Source organism: Lithobates pipiens, unplaced genomic scaffold (assembly GCF_037356315.1).
Source record: "Lithobates pipiens isolate NorthernLeopardFrog02 unplaced genomic scaffold, aLitPip1_a1.2 Scaffold_23, whole genome shotgun sequence".
NCBI lineage: Eukaryota > Metazoa > Chordata > Amphibia > Anura > Ranidae > Lithobates > Lithobates pipiens.
In genome coordinates, this window is record NW_027507785.1 from 216,127,077 (window position 1) to 216,147,776 (window position 20,700).

General features: G+C 41.1%; 1 protein-coding gene across 3 annotated transcripts in view; it reads left to right on the forward strand.

The window, feature by feature from the left end:
- The window catches only part of LOC143928156 (uncharacterized), a 298,275-nt gene that overhangs the window by 142,326 nt on the left and 135,249 nt on the right, over positions 1–20,700 (forward strand). Inside the window, exon 1 of one of the 3 annotated variants that reach the window (XM_077452847.1) lies at positions 17,961–18,161. The exons of the other annotated variants lie outside the window; for them this stretch is intronic. The gene's annotated coding sequence lies outside the window, so the exon portion shown is untranslated. Of the gene's footprint in view, positions 1–17,960; positions 18,162–20,700 lie in introns of those variants that run through there. 3 annotated transcript variants of the gene reach the window in all.

The following is a 20,700-nucleotide window of genomic DNA, read 5'->3' on the forward strand; positions in this document are numbered from 1 at the left end:
TCCTCCTGCTCCAAGAGACCCATTTTTCAACCGATAACCACCCACATTACTTTGATAAATCATTTAAACAATTTTTTGTATCCTCTTATTCTTCCAAGTCTCGTGGAGTGGCCATATTCATTAAAAACTCTCTATTTTTTGACCCCGAACATATTTATAGAGACCCGGGTAGCAGATTTATAATTCTAGAAGGCAAACTGCAAGGCCGTACCACAACAATTGCCTCTGTTTACGCCCCAAATGTCGCACAAGCAACTTTTTTTCAACAATTTTTTACCATTCTTGATAGGTACATATCTCCTCATATGATAGTAGGTGGCGACTTTAATCTAACAGCACACCCCACCCTTGACAGAAGCAGTGTTACCCCTTCCTCCAAGGCCTTCCCTAAATCACTCTCACATAGTTTAAACACACATCAACTTTTAGATGCATGGCGAGCACACAATATCGGTTGTAAATCATACACTTTCTATTCTCATCCACATGATAGCTCAGCCCGCATAGACTACATCTTCTGTACTCCTTTAGTTCTTGCAAATTCCACCAATGCTGACATACATGTCTGCCCATGGTCAGACCATCAAATTGTGGCTTTCAGCATCTCTAGATTAGGTCTTAGGGCCGGTTCACACTGCAGGCGAGGCGACTCCGACTTGCCTCGCCGCGACCTGCCGCGGCCTCAGCGCGACTTGCAAATGACTTCTGTATAGAAGTCAATGCAAGTCGCCCCGAGGTCGCCCAAAAGTAGTACAGGAACCTTTTTTCTGAGTCGGAGCGACTCGAGTCGCTCCTCTCAGAACGGTTCCATTGTACAGAACGGGGGCGACTTGCAAGAGCGAGGCGAGGCGAGTCGTGTCGCCTCGCATCGCCCGCTGTGTGAACCGGCTCTTAAGCCCACCACTCACACCTGGAGACTGAATGACTCCCTGTTAACTGATACGTTAACTGTGGAGAATCTCACAACACATCTCCATAACTACTTTAATGAGAATCAACTACCAGACACCCAACCTGGTTCTCTCTGGACTGCCCACAAAGCAGTGATGCGTGGTCATCTCATCAACATAGCCTCCAAGAAGAATAAGGCTAGGTTGTTGGAACTCAAATCACTTACTAAAACACTTGATAAACTTTACAATCGTTACAACCAATCACCCACCCCTGACTTATTACAGCAAATAAATAGCAAAAAACAAACTTTAGACCTTTTATTATCTGACAAAACAGAAAAATCCCTACGTTGGGCTAAAGCTAAGTTCCTCCTTTACAGTAATACTGCCTCTACAATGTTTGCTCGCAAACTCAATCAAACGGTTAAACCGACTCACAATTACAAACTCCGTAACTCCACAGGCTCCCTGGTTACACACCCTGAAGATATACTCAGAATCTTTGTAGATTATTATGAAAAACTTTATGCTGCTCCCTCTTCTACTAAGGACCCTTCCTCCCAATCTTGGTTCTCCAACCTCTCACTGCCATCTTTGTCACCTCAACAAATAGAGGCATTAAATGCCCCATGCACAGAGCTAGAGATCTTGACGCTTATCAAATCACTTAAAACTTCTACTGCGCCAGGCCCTGACGGATACTCAGCCTCTTACTACAAAAAATTTGCCCACATCCTATCTCCCAAACTGACCTCTCTATATAATCATGTATTAAAGGGTAATGACTTCCCTACAGAAATGTTATTAGCCAACATGTCCCTTATCCCCAAACCCCACAAAGACCATACTCTCCCCCAAAATTTTCGCCCAATATCAGTGATTAACAACGATTTGAAGATTTTCGGTAAGTTGTTAGCCAACAGGTTGGCTGCTGTTATATCATCTCTCATCTCACCTGACCAAACCGGATTTATTCCAGGCAGACAAATTACCGACAATATTCGCTTGGTCACCAACATAATCCAGGATGCCAATCTTAACTCGAACCAAACACTCCTGCTTAGTCTTGACGTTCACAAGGCATTTGACAGCGTCAGCTGGTCCTACTTAGACCACCTATTACCCAAATTCGGTATCTCTGGCGAATTCTTACACGGCTTCCACGCCTTATATAGGGAACCCCAAACTAGAATCAAATTGCCAGGTAATAACTCCCAATTTTTCCCACTGCAGAGAGGCACAAGGCAGGGATGCCCTTTATCCCCCCTCCTCTTTGCTCTAGCAATAGAGCCCCTAGCCCGTGCCATTAAAGGTAACACTAACATTCAAGGTTATCACAAAGGCCCAGACAAATTCAAAATAAGCCTATATGCTGACGATGTACTTCTTTTTATAACCAACCCCTTAATTGCGCTCCCCAACTTGACTACTCTGTTAGATTCTTTTTTCTCTATCTCAGGGTTAGGAGTTAATTTATCCAAATGCTCAGCTATGCCCATTAACATCCCTAACGACTTGGCCTTATCATTACAACGCCTCTTCCCCTTTGCTTGGTGCACCCAAACGTTTCGCTACCTAGGTATTCAACTTACCCCTGATTTTAAAACTTTGCTCCAAGCAAATTATCACCCGGTAGTTACAAAAATTAGATCGCTTCTACTTACTTGGGATAAGTATCATATCTCATTTCTTGGCAGGGTCACAGCCATTAAGATGGCTATATTGCCAAAATTACTCTTTTTTTTTTAGATCCCTACCTATTTATATCACAAAAACATACATAGACTCTATTCAAAGAGACATCAACAAATTTATTTGGCACCATAAAAAGCCCAGATTCCACAAATCCTTGCTATACAGACCTCTTCATGTGGGAGGCCTAGGACTTCCAAATTTATGGCTTTACTATTTATCCGCCAGACTAGCCCAATCGGCTCAATGGCATAGCCCTCCAGCCGATATCCCTTGGCTTAAATTTGAAAGCAACTCCATCTTTCCCTTCCTACCCTCAGGATTGCTATTGTCTAATTCAATCAAACCCAGTTGTTTCACCTCTCGCAATACAATCATCTATCAATCCATATATTTATGGTCACTCTATAGAAAGAAATTCCATCTAGCCTCCTCTATCTCACCCTTACTGTCATATCTGGGAGACCCTGAGTTTCCCCAAGCGTTCCATGACTCCTCACAGTTTTTTCTTTGGCGAAGGGCTAATCTAAACACACTCCAGTGCTTTTTAACAGGATCTCACGTTAAGTCTTTTCCTCAAATACAAATGCAATACAAACTTCCTTCCTCACAACTACATAATTACACGTTAATTAAACATTTTTTTCAATCTAGAGGCCCCTTAGACTCACGCCTACAATGTACCTGCTTTGAACGTATTTGCTCTCACTCCCCTAGAGATAGAGGCATAATTTCTATCTTATATCGCTCACTTATGGAGACCACAATAGATGATAAAACCAAACCAATACTCAAATGGGAAACAGATATGGGCTTATCATTTAGTCCATCTGATTGGCAGAAAATGCTGTCCAACATGCTCAAAAGTACAATATCTTACTCGATACGTGAAACTGCTGTTAAATTACATTTGAGATGGTACATGACCCCTGCAAAAATCTATTCGATTTATGCTGCAGTTTCCCCACTTTGCTTCCGTGGATGCAACGAAACAGGCACACTATCACATATCTTTTGGAGCTGTAGCCGCCTTTCCCCAATATGGCAGAAAGCCTCGGCCGTGGTCTCCTCCATAGTAGGCCGTCCTATTATCTTTACGATGCAAACCTGCCTATGTTTTTCTTCCATCCCTAATATACCAAAACACTGTAGAAAGCTTATTTACACACTCTTTATAGCGATCCACTGGGTTATTGCTTTTAACTGGCGTTCTCCATCTCTTCCTTGGGCACAAGTCTTGTCAAGAATGGAAACTATTAAATTATCTGAACGCATCCACCATATCTTATTCAACACTACGCAATTATTTGATGCTAAATGGAAACATTGGAACACATCACTACTATAAATGCCTTGCATGTTTTCCAAACTTCCACCCCTCAGTTTTTGTCTTGCTTCTTACTCTCTCAGACCAATTTCTATACCTAATAACCTTTTATATCCCATCCTGTATATGTAAACTTTATCTCACTCTGTATACAAAATCCGTTCTGACGCTACTGTTGTACTCATTTTTACATTCATTGAATAAAAACTCTTTGTAAACATAAAATATTTTTAAGTGTATAATTAATATTTTAACATGGATATCTGCATAAAAATGCTATTGTACCAAAAATTAAAAATCACAAATAATGCTACCAACCTTTAAGAGGGATATATCTACCGTATATACCCTTTAAATAAAATAAGATTAAAAAGAATCTAAGGATTACATTGGTTTATCTTATAAAGAATCAAATATATCCATTCTCTTCCTAGAAAACTGAATATAGGGATTTCAAGTCTTTGTTCGCCATCTGGTGGTCAAGCTTAGCTAGTGTCTGTGTAAACCAATAATTAATCGGTAATATTGGCCTCCAACCAGGAATGTGTAAATATTACAAACAACACCCTCTGGGAGGACCACTCGGTAACATTGTTTTTTTGGGAAGATAAGTAGGAGAGCTCAGAGAGAGACTGGATCATCATCATCATTATCACCATTATCATTGAGTGATTCCATCTTGAAGTTCAGCTCCATCTTGAAACATCTTAACTTCATCTTGAAAAGAAGGACTCCTTTTTAAAAGACAGGCTCCATTTTAGGTTCGATCCATCTGTAGCCATTTTGAGGATTTAGTTGGTAGCCATCTTAAGGCCAATCCATTTATCCACCATTTGCATCCGAGAGTAACTAATAGTGTGCTATTATCTAAATAATTATTGCCTGTTTAATATTCTGATTGCAATAGATTTTGCTGGTTTGAGTTGATATTTCGCTCATGATATCATAACCCCTTCGAATTACATAAGTACATTTTTGCTGTATTGGCACAACTCACATACGCTGCCCCTTAAACCAGATGAAGGGCATTAAAGAGTATAGTCTGTCAAATGCAGATTATTGTCTGTTAGATTTACTTATAGTTGGTTATGCTATTTACAAGAAGATATAGTTCCTGGTATCTACTGTATATCTGTTTTAGCCATACAGTTGTGCTCATAAATTTACATATGCTGACAGAATTTATAATTTCTTGGCCATTTTTTAGAGAATATGAATGATAACACAAAAACTTTTCTTTCACTCAATGGTTAGTGTTTGGCTGAAGCCATTTATCATCAATTAACTGTGTTTACTCTTTTTAAATCATAATGGCAACAGAAACTGCCCAAATGACCCTGATCAAAAGTTTACCTACCCCAGTTCTTAATACTGTGTATTGCCCCCTTTAACATCAATGACAGCTTAAAGTCTTTTGTGGTATTTGTGGATGAGGCTCTTTATCTTCTCTGATGGTAAAGCTGCCCATTCCTCTTGGCGCCAAGCCAAAGCCAAGTTCCTGTAAATTCTTGGGCTGTCTTGCATGAACTGCATATTTGAGATCTCCCCAGAGTGGCTCAATGATATTGAGGTCAGGAGAGTGAGATGGCCACTCCATAAACTTCACTTTATTCTACTGTAGCCAATAACAGGTCGACTTGGCCTTGTGTTTTTGATCATTGTCATGTTAGAAAGTCCAAGTGTGTCCCATGTGCAGCTTCCTGGCTGATGAATGCAAATGTTCCACCAGTATTTTTTGATAACATACTACATTCATCTTGCCATCAATTCTGACCAAGTTTCCTGTGCCTTTGTAGCTCACACATCCCCAAAACACCAGTGATCCAACTCCGTACCTTTCATCATAGGCCGTGTTAATTCCACTTCAAATGTAGCATTTATGGTTGGGGCCAAAAGGCTCAATTTTAGTCTCATCACTCCAAATGACTTTGTGCCAGAAGGTCTGAGGCTTGTCTCTGTGCTGTTTGGGGTTTTGTAAGCGGGATACTTTGTGGCATTTGCGTAGTAATGGCTTTCTTCTGGCGATGCAACAACGCAGACCATCTTTCTTCAAATGCCTCCTTTTTGTGCATCTTGAAACAGCCACACCACGTTTTCAGAGAGTCCTGCATTTTACCTGAAGTTATTTGTGGGATTTTCTTAGCATCCCAAACAATTCTCTTGGCAGTTGTGGCTGAAATTTTAGTTGGTCTACCTAACCACTTCTTGATTTGAGTTTGAACACTGCTGATTGGCATTCTCAGTTCCTTGGATATCTTTTTATATCCCTTTCCTGTTTTTATACAGTTCAACTACTTTTTCCCACTGATCCTTTGACAATTCTTTTGCTTTCCCCATGACTCAAAATCCAGAAACGTCAGTGCAGCACTGGATGAAAGATGTAAGAGTCTGTCAATAGTCCAGAAACGCATTGACCTTTTATACACACACTAATTACAAGCTCACAGATGAGGATGGTAACCTGTAATAGCCATTCAAAACCCTATGTGTCAACTTGTGTGCATGTTATCAGGCCAAAATCACCAGGGTATGTAAACTTTTGATCAGGGTCATTTGGGTAGTTTCTGTTGCCATTATGATTTAAAAAGAGTAAACACAGTTGATTGATAATAAATGGCTTCAGCTAAACACTAACAATGAGTGAAAGAAATGTTTTTGTGCTATCATTCATATTCTCTGAAAAACAGCCAAGAAATCATAACTTCTGCCAGGGTGTGTAAACCTTATGAGCACAAAAGTATAACATTGGGGATTTGTTCTCGAATATAAAGTTGGTGTCTGTTTTCCATTATCAGTCTGATTGTTAGTGACTTAATTGTAAAATAAATCTAAATGTATTTTTCTAGTTTTGCTGTCAGTACTTTCACACAATTTTATTTTGCTTAAAAGAATACCTGCATAGAGGAACGAATTTCAGAATAATTATCGGTCAGCCGAATTATCTTAAATTTTTTTTTTCATTTTGGAGGCACTGTCATACTCTGTGTAAATCTGTCAAGTGAGGTGTTACTACAACTGGTGCAAATACAGTAAATTCAATAATGTGAAAATTCCTCTGCACGTATTGTGAAACTATACACAGTATACTTAACCGATTGCTGACCAGTGCGCAACAATATGCGTCGGCACAATGGCACGGCTGTGCAAATGGGTGTACAGGTACCCCTTTAAGATGCACCATTGAAGTAACTGATCAATTCAGTCTATTATTATTATCAGTTATGTATTCCTTTGTCTAGTCCCTGTAGTTCAGCTAGTCTGTCTATATGCCCAGCACATGCTATCGTTAATATCACAATACTACCACCATTGGCTATGAAATCAATACACGGTCTAAGATGAATTAAATCTCATTTATTTCCCACGGAAATAAGAAAGCGTGCATAAAGTATCAATAGAAGTTACAATAATACATAGCATACAATCAGAATACAATATAAGCCTTATACTTATCCGACCCTCGTGACTGGACCTCCTGATGGAAAATAGAGGCCAAACTCATTGTTGCAACCCTTTTTGTTAAACATACCTCAGCCATACCACACCCCATAGCCCACCCTACTTTTCCTGTGGACCAATCAGCGTCTCTGGGGCGTTTCCTCCCCCAGGCTAACCACCTCGGACAGTCCTGCCATACTTGGCCTCTGGGGGGCAATGTCTGCCCATGAATTGCAACTGCTCCGACTGGGTTTACCATCTTGTGGTTCGATCTCGGACGCCCCTCCTGCTCACTAATTATCTTCTTTGTTCTTACAGACAGACCGGCGCCATATTGTCTTTGAAGTTCAGTACACTCCAGGTGGGCTGAATAGAACTCATTCTGCTATTCAGATTGTGTTTTGGTGCCACATTCCTTTCTCCTTTAAACATGTGGGACTGCAAGTATCAATATGGCTGAGTTCGGCTGTACAAACAGCTGTGTAGATGTATAACATTAATTCCTGTTTGATTCCAACATATGCCGCTTTGCACACCACACCACCCTTCTTTAGACACGGCTCCTATTGAACAGTCCATAACTGTCTTAACGTGTGTAGTTCCCCAACATGTGCTTCCGAACCAGTACCTGTGGCACAGTCCTTAGCTTGTGTAAAGCATGGTTGTTTTCAACGAGCGCTCCAGAGACATCTCTCATGGAACAGTACACAATTGTCTTACCACGCTGTGTTTTCAACGTGTGCAGAAACAGGTAGTATGGAGCAGTCCATAATTGTTTTACCATGTGATGTTTCCCAACACGTGCCGCTTTGCCACTGAGTGACACATCTCCACCATTCTTCAGCGACAGCTTCCATGTCACCATTCTGTATCTTGGGTATCTTCAGGACGGCAGTACAGGCAAGGGGGTGTCCAATCATTCACCATTCACCAGCACCCATTCAGAGCAACATATCACCCAGCTTTCAGACCCAGAGTCATGAGGAGGGCCTTTCTTGCCCATATTACTAGCCTACAATACCCATAGGTCACACACTACCACAAAAATAAATCAACTTACTACCATAATATATACATATATATGTATTACGCACCCCGCTCCCAACCTCCTATAACCCTTTACTGTAAATACGGGTCGGGATTCATCAGGCTTGCTCACAACGGTATTGCAGGGCTCTGACTTGACTGCAAAGTCTCTAACTTGTACACAGAGACCTTACCGTCAAATCGTCCCTCAACTTGCATAGAGAAATGGGAGACCCTTCTAGATAAATATCGCTTAACTACACATGTAAATTTACAACAATGACCAAACCCACACAATTCCACCCCTGTGCCTGGATTTCAGAGGTCATGCCCATGGTATACCATGCACCTCTACCTATGGTTAGGTTCAAGGAACCCTCTAGTTCCATGACTAACACTACATCGGTATTCTATAGGACAAAGAAACAAACTCGCCTATGTCCTAAATAATACCTGGGTGATTCCTTCCCAGCAATGATCTCTCCATCCAGAACACAGAGAGAAATAACTTCCCAACATTACTCGTTCATCCCCACATATTGACCTGGCATACAAAGGACATCATGGTCATGCTTCCGACAAAGGGAAATATCCACCTGCCTCCAGCATTCATCTTCTCTGATCACTTGTGTGATATAGCCTCAAATGCAACAAGATAGAATCCCCAGTCAGTAACCCCATTGATGCCACCAAATATACAGACCGAGTCTGCCCTTCTGTATATGAGAACATACAGCATAACACCTTTCACAATCCAACTTAGTACCACCCATACAGGCATTCGACCACTACTTTGGATTAGTGTAAGCAACGTGTTTTGGCAAAATCTTACTGAGCGGTGATGCTAACTCATCAGGCCACTGCCCCTCATACAGAGACGGTACAACCAGCTTGATGCTGGCTGATATTTCCACCTGCTACAGAGTGCGCACCAGAGCCAATGACAGGTTTCTGTCCTCCCTACCAACCTCTCAACATGGTTGACAAAATCCGGAGCCATTCTAACCTGAGTGTTTCTGTGACTTCATTGAATGTTATCAAGGATGCCACCAATCTCCCGGGGTAACAAAGTCACGCTCCTTCTCTGAAGCTATGGCTGTGAGTTTGTTCCTCAGGAGGCTGATGTCCACTCCATTACCAACACCCAACCCAGCTATTGTTCCCCCACCCCCCCAATATAGTGCTGAATACATCCCTCCTCTTTCGGGTTACTCCTCAGAAATAAGCATCCTGCATGGACTTGATCGCATCTCTGGGAGTAAGTCACTGGTACAAGGACCGCAATTGATTCAGTGTATACTCAGCACATATAGGGTGATAGTTTTTTTTTGTCAACCACCGTGAGATGTTGCAGCGCCATGTGGTGAAGTCCTACGGTACCCTGGTAGCCAGCGTTTGTTCCCTTTATTTTAATGGAGCATGCTCCTGTGTGTGTATTCACTGGCATTATCTGTGCAGGGTTTCAACCTCTCAGGTGAGACATCAACCAGGCGTATCTTCCCCATGTCTAGTTCTGGTGTCCCGCATGTCCAGTAACCGAAAGCTTCTCTCAAGGGACCACTAGGATTGAGACACCACCCCTACGAGGACGTTTTCACCCCATTGATGTGTCACCTGGCACCCTTTAGTCTGGCCAACAGCTACCTTATTATGCATAAGTGCCAGCCTGCCTCCTGGGTACCTGCACCATATTAACTCCGTTACATCAATACATGTCATACATTAAAACCTTTCTTCTTTCAATTCATCCTTCCAACAAAAAACACATATTTTACATTTTCATGTTTTGACGGATTGGATGTGTCATAATTCTTCCCCAACCTCCAACCCATTGCACATGTATAAATAACATGTTTGCATTCATCAGGAGAGACTTCAGCAAAAATATTTCACAAGCTCTGTTGTTTCAGAGTCAGCACTCGCACCACATTGTCCATAAAAACAAGTATAATCTAAACCTTTCAAGTTTTTTTCCTTTTTCCCTCTCCTGATGTTTATCAGAACAAATTTGCGGCATGGTGTGGCACAGACAAACTGCCAACCAGATGATCATCTGTCATCCATGTTCCAGAAGCCTCTCCAATTCTCGCCCCACTTGGATTCTGGAAGTGAAAAACAAGAGCAGTATCAAATTCTTATCCACAATATCTGCTCGCTTACCATGTTTACTTATAGTTCCCTCCTTAGAGTCCAGGACCTCAGTATTCCTGGCTTCTGCAACTCTGACCAAACTATCCAAACAACCATGACGTCTTTAGGCTGAACCCCCTGTAAAATGGATCCCCATGGTATGATCAAAAAATGTTTAAAACTGAACGTCAGTGTTGCTTCTCAAAAACTTCAAATTTTACAAGCTACAAAGACAATGCATCTATCTGTATCTTTACGATGTATGCACTACCCCCTTTCAGGTGACTGGTTCTAACTGAGGGCATTGTCAATTCCCCCCCTTTCAGGTGGATTAGACCTACTACTTTTCCACCTGAATAAAAATATAACTAAAATAGACGACTAAACCAATATCAAACAAAAAAAAATTTTGAGAAAAAAAATTAACTAAAAAAAAAAATGTAAAAAAAAAAATTAAAAATCTGGCCATGATCACACAAATAATATGACAAGACAACCATCATACAACAATGACAAACACTTAGCTTTTAGTTGACAACATCCATGGACTTTTCTCCTGAGGAGAGTGCTCATTCCAATCTGAAATACAATTAGTTAATGGGGAAAACGAAAAACAAAAACAAAACAAAGCATATGTATCTCATCACAACACTGTAGCTTCATTTATATCTTTTTAGTACTATTTATTTTTCATTGTTTGCAAACAATTACTAACTAATGAGCTCATGGTACCATGTGATAATCAATTATGCATTCACAATAACCTAACCCCTGTTCTGCTATATTTTTCCCACTGTTGTTCTCACTTTGAGAGACCTGCAAACAAATGCAAATGTCCGTATCCGAACCAGTTTAACTTCTTCCCTGGTCTCTGGAAAAAGGAACACACAGACAGTGATTACACACAATTCTTATGTTAAGCAGCAGTATTGGATATTACTCAGGAAAAGTTTACAAAGACTGACAATAAGAGAAGAGTAAAGAAACACAAGAAAAAACAATACTCATAACTGAAACATCTTTTAACCACACAAAAAAACATAATACCAATTCAGAGGTTTATCCCTGAAAATACAAAAAAAATGGATATCTATATCAAGGTCCTCTATCATACTCTGAACCTGAAACTCACATCAAACCTTTTTCATAGCAGGGAAACATTGACCAGAATATTCTTACCATACCTGCAGCTCACTAAGTTCTGCTAACATTGTTTCCCCCAGTGCTATATTTGAGTAACCATGCGTCTACCTCCATTTTGACTCTACGCAACTGTCCTACATATTGCTTTTCTGTTTGTAGACCCTGCATTTGCGTTTTACACGGGAAATGGGTTTGATTACTATGGGTTCCATGCTTTGGATGGCTACCCCACCTGGCTGAATAACACACATGAAGCCTTGGGGTCGTTTTCGGGTATAATTTCCTTTCGATATCATTATTCGCCGCCCAACAATATATTGAAATGTGACCCCCCCTTTTACACAAAAAACATTTTAATTCTGGTTTCCCTGCATAGGCCATTTTTTTAGCATATGGCGCTGGAAACCCACATTGCTGGATAATATTACTGCGATTGGAATGAACAGACTTTACACTTTTGTTGTCTGAGGAGTCTTCAGACGTTTCAACTCCTGAGTCAATTTCAAGTGCAGTTATCCCACCTTTATTTGCCTCTTCCACATCGATTCCCATCACAGTACTATCATTTGCAGTGATAATAGCATTCGGGTTTTCTTCATGTTTCACTTCTATCTTTTCTGTACACTGAGCATGTGCGGAGGGTACCTCCAACATTGCACACTTGGAGGATAATTCCATTATGGCTGCTTGTGCCTTAAGCATTGTGATAACCTGCAAATTCTCAGCCTCCCTTTGATTCAAAGAGGCAATGCAACTTTCTCTTAATTTGCACGTTTGTTCTAATTCATCTAATCTCTGTTGGAATACACATTTCTCAGTCACTAATTGTTTAATCCGACTACGAGCATCTGCATCAGCCTTTTCAATCCCCATTACTATATCACTTACCTGTTCCATCACTTTTTCTCTATCAGCAAACCATTCTAATTCCTTTTGTTCCGCAATTTCTTTCATTCTCATTAACATGCATAAGGCATTGGCCATTCTCTGTTTCCTGCCTTTTTTTGATTTATTACTTATGAGATTGTTATGTGTATTACATTGTCTCAAAAGTTCCCCAAATTGATACGTTAACTTACACTCGTGAGTAAGTTGAAATCTAATACCACCATGCTTGCTAATGAAACCTTCAATGGCTTCCATTGATATGCTAATTAGCCTACCCACACTAAAGTTGCTCCACCAGTTGCTTAGATAATAGAAAACAGACAAACAACTAGATAACCCCCTCTAGTCCTACCAACAAACAAAAAAAACAAAAACAAAAAAACCAGCTACGAACCGTTTAAATCTACAGTGACTTGTGGTTCTACAGCATACAAGACACAAGGCACACTCTTAATGCCTTAGGCTGCAGGTCATCTTACCAGAGCTATTTCACTCTCACGTGGGTAGAAATAAAAACCTAAATTTCCCCCACTTTTTTTTCTTTTCCTCAAAGATGTATGGTAATTCCTGTCAATCTCTAACCAACACTTTGCATTAGCAATACACTAAACAAACAGATACCAAGCACACACAAAGACACAGATGAAGCTGTTTAGAAGCTAGCTTTGACCTGTAGTCCCACTCCAAATACAAAAAAAAACCGCAAAAAAACGCAAAAAAACAACCAAGAAAAAAAAAAATACAAATCCGTTTACCCACGAATTTCTTTAGGAGAACACGCTCTTATTCAATGTCCTCCTATCCGATAGCAGGCCATAGGGAATTTCTCTTGGGACAGAGAGCTTTTCCACAATCACGTGGATATTTCCACTTTTCCCTCAAAATTGTATGGTTTATCCTGTCAATCTGCGGCTATATCACATAACCAGGGATGATCAGTCCCTATCTCGCCAGTGCGCCAATTTGCCCTCTGGTTACAGGTTTGCAGCAAACACAACAATAACGTACATATATATATATATATATATATATATATATATATATCAGTCACAGTTCTCACCAGGTTTTACGCGTGCGTTTTCTACCAGTGAAATATCTCACAGAATTTTCCTGCTCATCCAAGCGTGGTTTCAGAATTCGCGAGCCAGCGCCAATCTTGTCCACACTAGAGATGACTTTCAGTTCTGGGTGTCTGAGGATCTGTGCTTACAGGGACTCAGAAACAAAAATACATTCGATTTTTGTGGATTCTGTGTAAAAATACGTTTTACACGCCGTTCTGGGGTGCCAAATGAAGTAACTGATCAATTAGTCTATTATTATTATTATCAGTTATGTATTCCTTTGTGTAGTCCCTATAGTTCAGCTAGTCTATCTATATGCCCAGCACATGCTATCGTTAATATCACAATACTACCACCATTGGCTATGAAATCAATACACGGTCTAAGATGAATTAAATCTCATTTATTTCCCACGGAAATAAGAAAGCGTGCATAAAGTATCAATAGAAGTTACAATAATACATAGCATACAATCAGAATACAATATAAGCCTTTTACTTATCCGACCCTCGTGACTGGACCTCCTGATGGAAAATAGAGGCCGAACTCATTGTTGCAACCCTTTTTGTTAAACATACCTCAGCCATACCACACCCCATAGCCCACCCTACTTTTCCTGTGGACCAATCAGCGTCTCTGGGGCGTTTCCTCCCCCAGGCTAACCACTTTGGACAGTCCTGCCATACTTGGCCTCTGGGGGGCAGTGTCTGCCCATGAATTGCAACTGCTCCGACTGGGTTCCCATCTTGTGGTTCGATCTCGGACGCCCCTCCCTCTCACTAATTATCTTCTTTGTTCTTACAGACAGACCGGCGCCATATTGTCTTTGAAGTTCAGTACACTCCAGGTGGGCTGAATAGAACTCATTCTGCTATTCAGATTGTGTTTTGGTGCCACATTCCTTTCTCCTTAAACATGTGGGACTGCAAGTATCAATATGGCTGAGTTCGGCTGTACAAACAACTGTGTAGATGTATAACATTAATTCCTGTTTGATTCCAGCAACCATTGTGGTCGAGCGTGCCGCGTACTCCGTGACCATGCACGTGGGTCCCGCAGACTCGATGTCCGCTGGTGTCCCGTGATCATGTCATGGAGTGGCAGAACGGGGAGATGCCTATGTAAACAAGGCATTTCCCTGTTCTGCCTAGTGACATGACAGAGATCTACTGCTCCCTGTCATCGGGAGCAGTGATAGCCCACCCCCCCACAATTAAAATCACTCCCTAGTACACACGTAATCCCTCAATTGCCCCCTAGTGTTTAACCCCTTCCCTAATCAGTGTATTTTTAATCGCACTGATCGCTGTGTAAATTACAATGGTCCCAAAATAGTGTCAAAAGTGTCCGATTTGTCCACCATAATGTCGCAGTCATGATAAAAATCGCAGATCGCCGCCATTACTAATAATAAAAAAATATAAATGCCATAAATCCATCCCCTATTTTGTAGACGCTATAACTTTTGCACAAACCAATCAATATGCGCTTATTATAAGAATACATATCTGCCTAAACTGAGAAAGAAATTTGTTTTTTTTTATATATTTTTTGGGGGATATTTATTATAGCAAAAAGTTAAAAATATTGCTCTTTTTTTCAAAATGTATGATCTTTTTTTGTTTATAGCGCAAAAAAAAAGGGCAAAGGTGATAAAATACCACCAAAAGAAAGCTCTATTTGTGGGGAAAAAAAGAACGTCAATTTTGTTTGGGTGCAATGTCGTACAACTGCGCAATTGTCAATTAAGTCAACGCAGTGCTGTATCGCAAAAAGAGCTCTGGTCAGGAAGGGGTAAATTCTTTTGGGGTTGAAGTGGTTAAAGTGATATTAAAGTCTTTTTTTGTTTAAAAATAACAAACATGTTATACTTACCTGCTCTGTGCAGCGGTTTTGCACAGGGCAGCCCAGATTCTCCTCTTCTTAGGTCCCTTGCCGTGCCCCTGGCCCCTCCCTCAGCAAGCAGCTTGCTATGGGGGCACCCAAGTTGGGCTGTAGCTCTGTGTGTCCATTCAGATATGGAGCTGTGGTTTGGTACCACCCCCTCTCTCTCCATTGGCTCGCTGCCTTTGATTGACAGCAGTGGGAGCCAATGGTACCTGCTGCTGTCTCAGCCAATGAGGAGGCAGTGTACCGGACAGCTGAGGCACTCATGCACATCGCTGGATCCCGAGGGTGCTCAGGTAAGTATTAGGGGGGGCTGAGGGGGGCTACTGCTCACAGAAGATTTGTTATCTTAATGCATAGAATGCATTAAGGTAAAAAAACGTCTGCCTTTAGAACCACTTTAACCTTTGCATAAAAAGCAGAAAACAGTTCAAGCAAAAAAAAAAAATGATCTAAATATAAAAAAGTCAAAATAACAAAAAAAAATTAATGATTTGAGTGTCCACAAAAACTACAAAGTGTTCGCTATTTCAACAAATATCTCCTGTGCAACACTCCAAATCAAAGTGTTCCACCACGTGAGGTAAAGGGAAGCTATCACCAGATTTATATGGCCATAAAGACCTTTTCAGACTTTTAAATTTAGCCAGCAGTGAAGATGAGGCAAATCCAGCATATAGTATGCCCTCCCATGCAACTCTTACATTAATCTGCACTTGCTGCACTTACATTATTCTGTGCCCAAACCAGCAACAGCACAATTAGCCTGTGTTTGTAGCATTCTGGCCCCACTGCTCTCCTAAAGGAATCAGTGTGTGTTCCTCCTAAACCGGATATGACATCACCGACAACCCGGAACTGACAGCAGCAACCCAACCTCCTGATGACGCCTAATTGGTGAAATGTTAACTGTGCGTGCTTCTGTTAAAACACATGGTGACAGATACTGTGTGTGTTGGGGATTTAGCGTTAACCCAGTTTATGTTGTTACAGAGCAGGAAAATATCTGCACAGAGATGGATCTGAGAGTGTCTTCTGTTACAGGCATAAGTCACTCTTCACTCTTCATTCACTCATGTACAATATATATATTTCATATTTCACTACTGCGCTCTGTAGTCGATTAGGTGGAAAGGAGAAACACAAAAATGTGAAGTAGCTAAACATCTCCATCTACTAGCTGCCTGTAAAAATATAAAATATTCATGTGCAACCTAATTATCTACCTAACTAAAACAAAGATGAAACATATATACCAAACTACTATGCACTCCCCTTAAATTTCAAGGAATTTGTTATTTAGGCAAAGGTAATATTAGGGTCTATTCACACCAGTTACCCATGTTGGTGCCACGTGGTGTCATTTATTTTCAACAATGCTGAGCAATGCACAGTTTTGCATTAGCTTGTGTTGGAGTACACTGTTGAAAATGCTGCATGCATGATTTTAGGCCCATTTTAGGGTATTAGGCTGGCCATATATGGTTCAAATCTTGCTGAATAATTCATTAATTGGCAGGCTGAATGTATGAAATTGATCATTCGATCAACTTGGGTACAATCAGCCTGCCGGAATCTCTCACAATTATCGTTAGCAGTTGCATTAGCTGCTATTGATTACCACTGTCTTCTCTCAGCGGGGATGAGTTCCCTGCCTGCACCCCCCATAGGGAGCAGACAATTGCAAGGTAGCAGGAATTCCCCTGTCAGTACTGTCTGTGTTAATAGAGGAATAGCGCAAATTTGCACCCTGTATGTCTGGCCTTAGGCAGCTCATTTAAATGAATGGGTTGCCTTAATGCAAGCATATTAACCCATACAATTTATAGCCTCTAAAACGGTATTTGTGTCCTTCTTTTATCCCCTATGAACTTCCTTCTGCTGGGTGTGCTCTGCCAGGAACAGTTGCCAGAACCTTCAGTTAGGTTGACAGCAGAAACTGAATAATAAAATTATATAATGTGTTGACAGCTTTAGTTACATTGTAAGTTGCTGCAACTGTCAGGAGCAGCTGTCAGGAAGGCTCTGTCAGAAGAATAATAGCGGCAGACAAATCCCAGTTCCCCGAATCTCTGGAAGAAGAAGCACTTTAGCGTGTGCTAAAGTGTGAACGCATATGCGCAGGCAAAACAATATGCTCCGGAACCAATATGCACATGCACAAATGTCGCACAAATGCATCTTGTGACAGATAAGGGTGCCAAATGGGCTATTTAAGCTGGATTAGCACCCAGGATCAGTTATGTCTCATCTAGAGTTTTCTGTGATTGTCCTGTTCCCTGTTATCTGCATCTACTCTTGAAATACTGTCCCGGCTTGTTCCCGACTATTCCTGTTCTCTCCCTGCATTGACCTGGCTTGTTCTTTGACCATTCTCCTGCCTCCACATCTGTACTTGATCTGATTGTTGTATGTATGACCCGGCTTGTCTGACTCTGCTTATGTTCCAGTCTATTCAGAGCTAACAAGTTGCTAGCACCTGTCCATCTGCCAATGGGACTTGCTCTACGGCTGAAGTACCAGCCTGTTCCTGCCCTTGGGAGATCCGCAGCCATCTGGCATACTACTCCACCAGCAGCCCAGGAGCAAGCACTCGTGCGACACCTGTATACTCTACCAGGGGCCCCAATATAGAAGTGTAAGAGAGGTCTTCTTCCAGCCTCTACCCACCAGGTATGTGACAGCAGCTAATTACAATGTAACAATCTTATCACAATGCAGTTAGCAGCAGAAAAAAAGTAACAAAAAATGGAGGTCTGTTATGCTAACAAAACGCCATCCTATTCATCCATTTATTTTTATTTTTTTGTTTTATTGTATTTTTTGTAGCATCATGCAAAAAGTAATATCTTTGAATCCTTTTTTTTTTTTTTTTTTTTTTTTGCCACATCAGTGTTTCTATAGCAGAGACTAGGTTCAGCTTATCGCTCACTCGTGTCTCAATCTCAATTCCACATCATCGTGACATATTTAATTGTACAAATATTTGACTTAGTGTAAACACATAAAGATTTTGTGTCATTTAATTTAAATACAAAAGTAATAAAAGATCCCCTAGTGTTTATAGACTACCCATTGTGACGATATCTATTGCCCTGATACCTCGTATCTAAAACAGATTTCCCTCTCCCTACTCCCCTCCTCCACCCCCCCCCCCCCTATCCCCAGCTCATACGAAAATATACTAAGCAATTAAATACATACTAAGAATAGATAGTAGAGTTATACAAGCTAGAAAGCGCTTGTTCTATCGCAGTTACTTATAGGGGGATCCCTAGTTTCCCCAATCCAGGGCCCCATATCTTTTTAAACTCCTTACCATTACCCTGCTTAAAAAAAAAAACCCTCTCATTTCCAATATTTTTTCTTATATTAGCCAACCATATTTCTGGTAGTGGGCTAGAGTGTGCTTGCCAATTCTGGGCAATTAATTTCCTTGCCTGGAAAAGGCATCTGGTAACTGGTACAAATTTATTTTTAGAGATATTATATCCCTGCGGTATAGCCAACAAGCAAGTCCTCACTGTTGCCTTTAATGTCAACCCGAAGATCTCATTCACATGGTCTATAACTTGTGTCCAATATCTAAAGAGTTTGGGGCACCTCCAGAACATATGAATAAAATCTCCAACCCGGCCGCATCTGGGGCACTGATCATTATCCCTCCATCCCATTTTAAACATTTTCCTAGGTGTATGATATACCCGGTGAAAAAAGAAGAGTTGAGAAGCTTTCTGTGCCGGGGAAATAGAAACCTTGGTTCCCTGTTCCATTATCCAATCCCAATCGGGTATGGACACTGGACCCACATCACTCTCCCATTTCATTTTACTTTTAATCATACCGCTTTGATCCAACACTTTGTCCCCCAGCCTGGCGTATATAAGCGTAATCAAGCCTTTGAGCGTATCTCGAGACATGATTTGAGATATCACCGGGACTTGGATCAACTGTATCTCTTGCGATCTAAATTGGGCCTGAATTGCGTGTCTGATCTGGAGATATTTGTAAAATGAGCGGTTTGGTAAGGAGAATTCAGATCTTAGGTCAGAAAATGATCTAATAGCTGAACCGTGGACAATTTGCTCTAACCTATGTATCCCTTGAGTTTCCCATTCCCTAGATCTTTCCACTTTAAATAGCTCGTCTAGGTTTCTATTATCCCATAAGGGAGCCAACACGGATGTCTTCTGATATCCTAGTAAGGCCTTAGCTGTTTTCCATAGTTTCACTACCTGATTAATTGTTGGGCAGTGCATATTAAATGAGTTTGCCTCCAACGCCTCCACGAGCGTCTTGTGCGGACAGCCTAGCATTAGCAGCCTATGGCAGGGGTTAGCTTCACTTATTGCCCTTGCTCCAGCTAAATGCTGTAGCTGGGCCGCTAAGTAATAGAGTCTAGGATATGGGATCGCCAACCCCCCTTGTTCCAACGGGAGCTGCAAGGTCCGTAAGCTAATCCTCGAGGGGCCCTTTTTCCATATAAGAAGTCTAAATAGGGATTCTATTTTCTTAAACCATCCTTCCCCTATCCATATTGGTGAGTTATGGAGGCAATACAAAATTTGAGGAAGCCATACCATTTTGACCAGATTGCAGCGGCCCGCCATCGAAAGGGGGAGGCGACTCCAGATATCAGCCTTTTGTTTTAATTTTACTAGGAGAGGAGATAAATTATCTTCCAGGTAAGAGTTTACATCCCTAGTAATCCACACCCCTAAGTATTTAAACTTCTCAACCTGTTTCAGATTCTGAATCTCCTGGGGGGCGCAAATAAACCCCGGTTCCAGCGACAACAAAGCGGATTTATCCCAGTTAATAGTCAATCCTGATATGAGACCAAATTCTCTAATTATCTTCATTGCCGTTTTCACCGAGGCTTGAGCATCCCCCAGGAAAAGCAGAATGTCGTCAGCAAATAATGCAATTTTTTCCTCTACCTGTCCTCTCTTAAATCCCTGTATATCAGGGTTGGCCCTAATAGCGATGGCTAATGGCTCCACTGCCAAAACAAACAATAAAGGGGAGAGGGGACACCCCTGCCTCGTACCTCGTTCCAATAAAAAAGTCTCAGAAAGCTCATTGTTAATTTTAATTTTCGCTCTTGGGTCTGTATAAAGCAATTCTATCCATTTAAGAAAATTTGGTCCGAACCCGAACCTGATAAGCACTTTAAATAAATATTCCCATTCGAGGCTGTCGAATGCTTTGG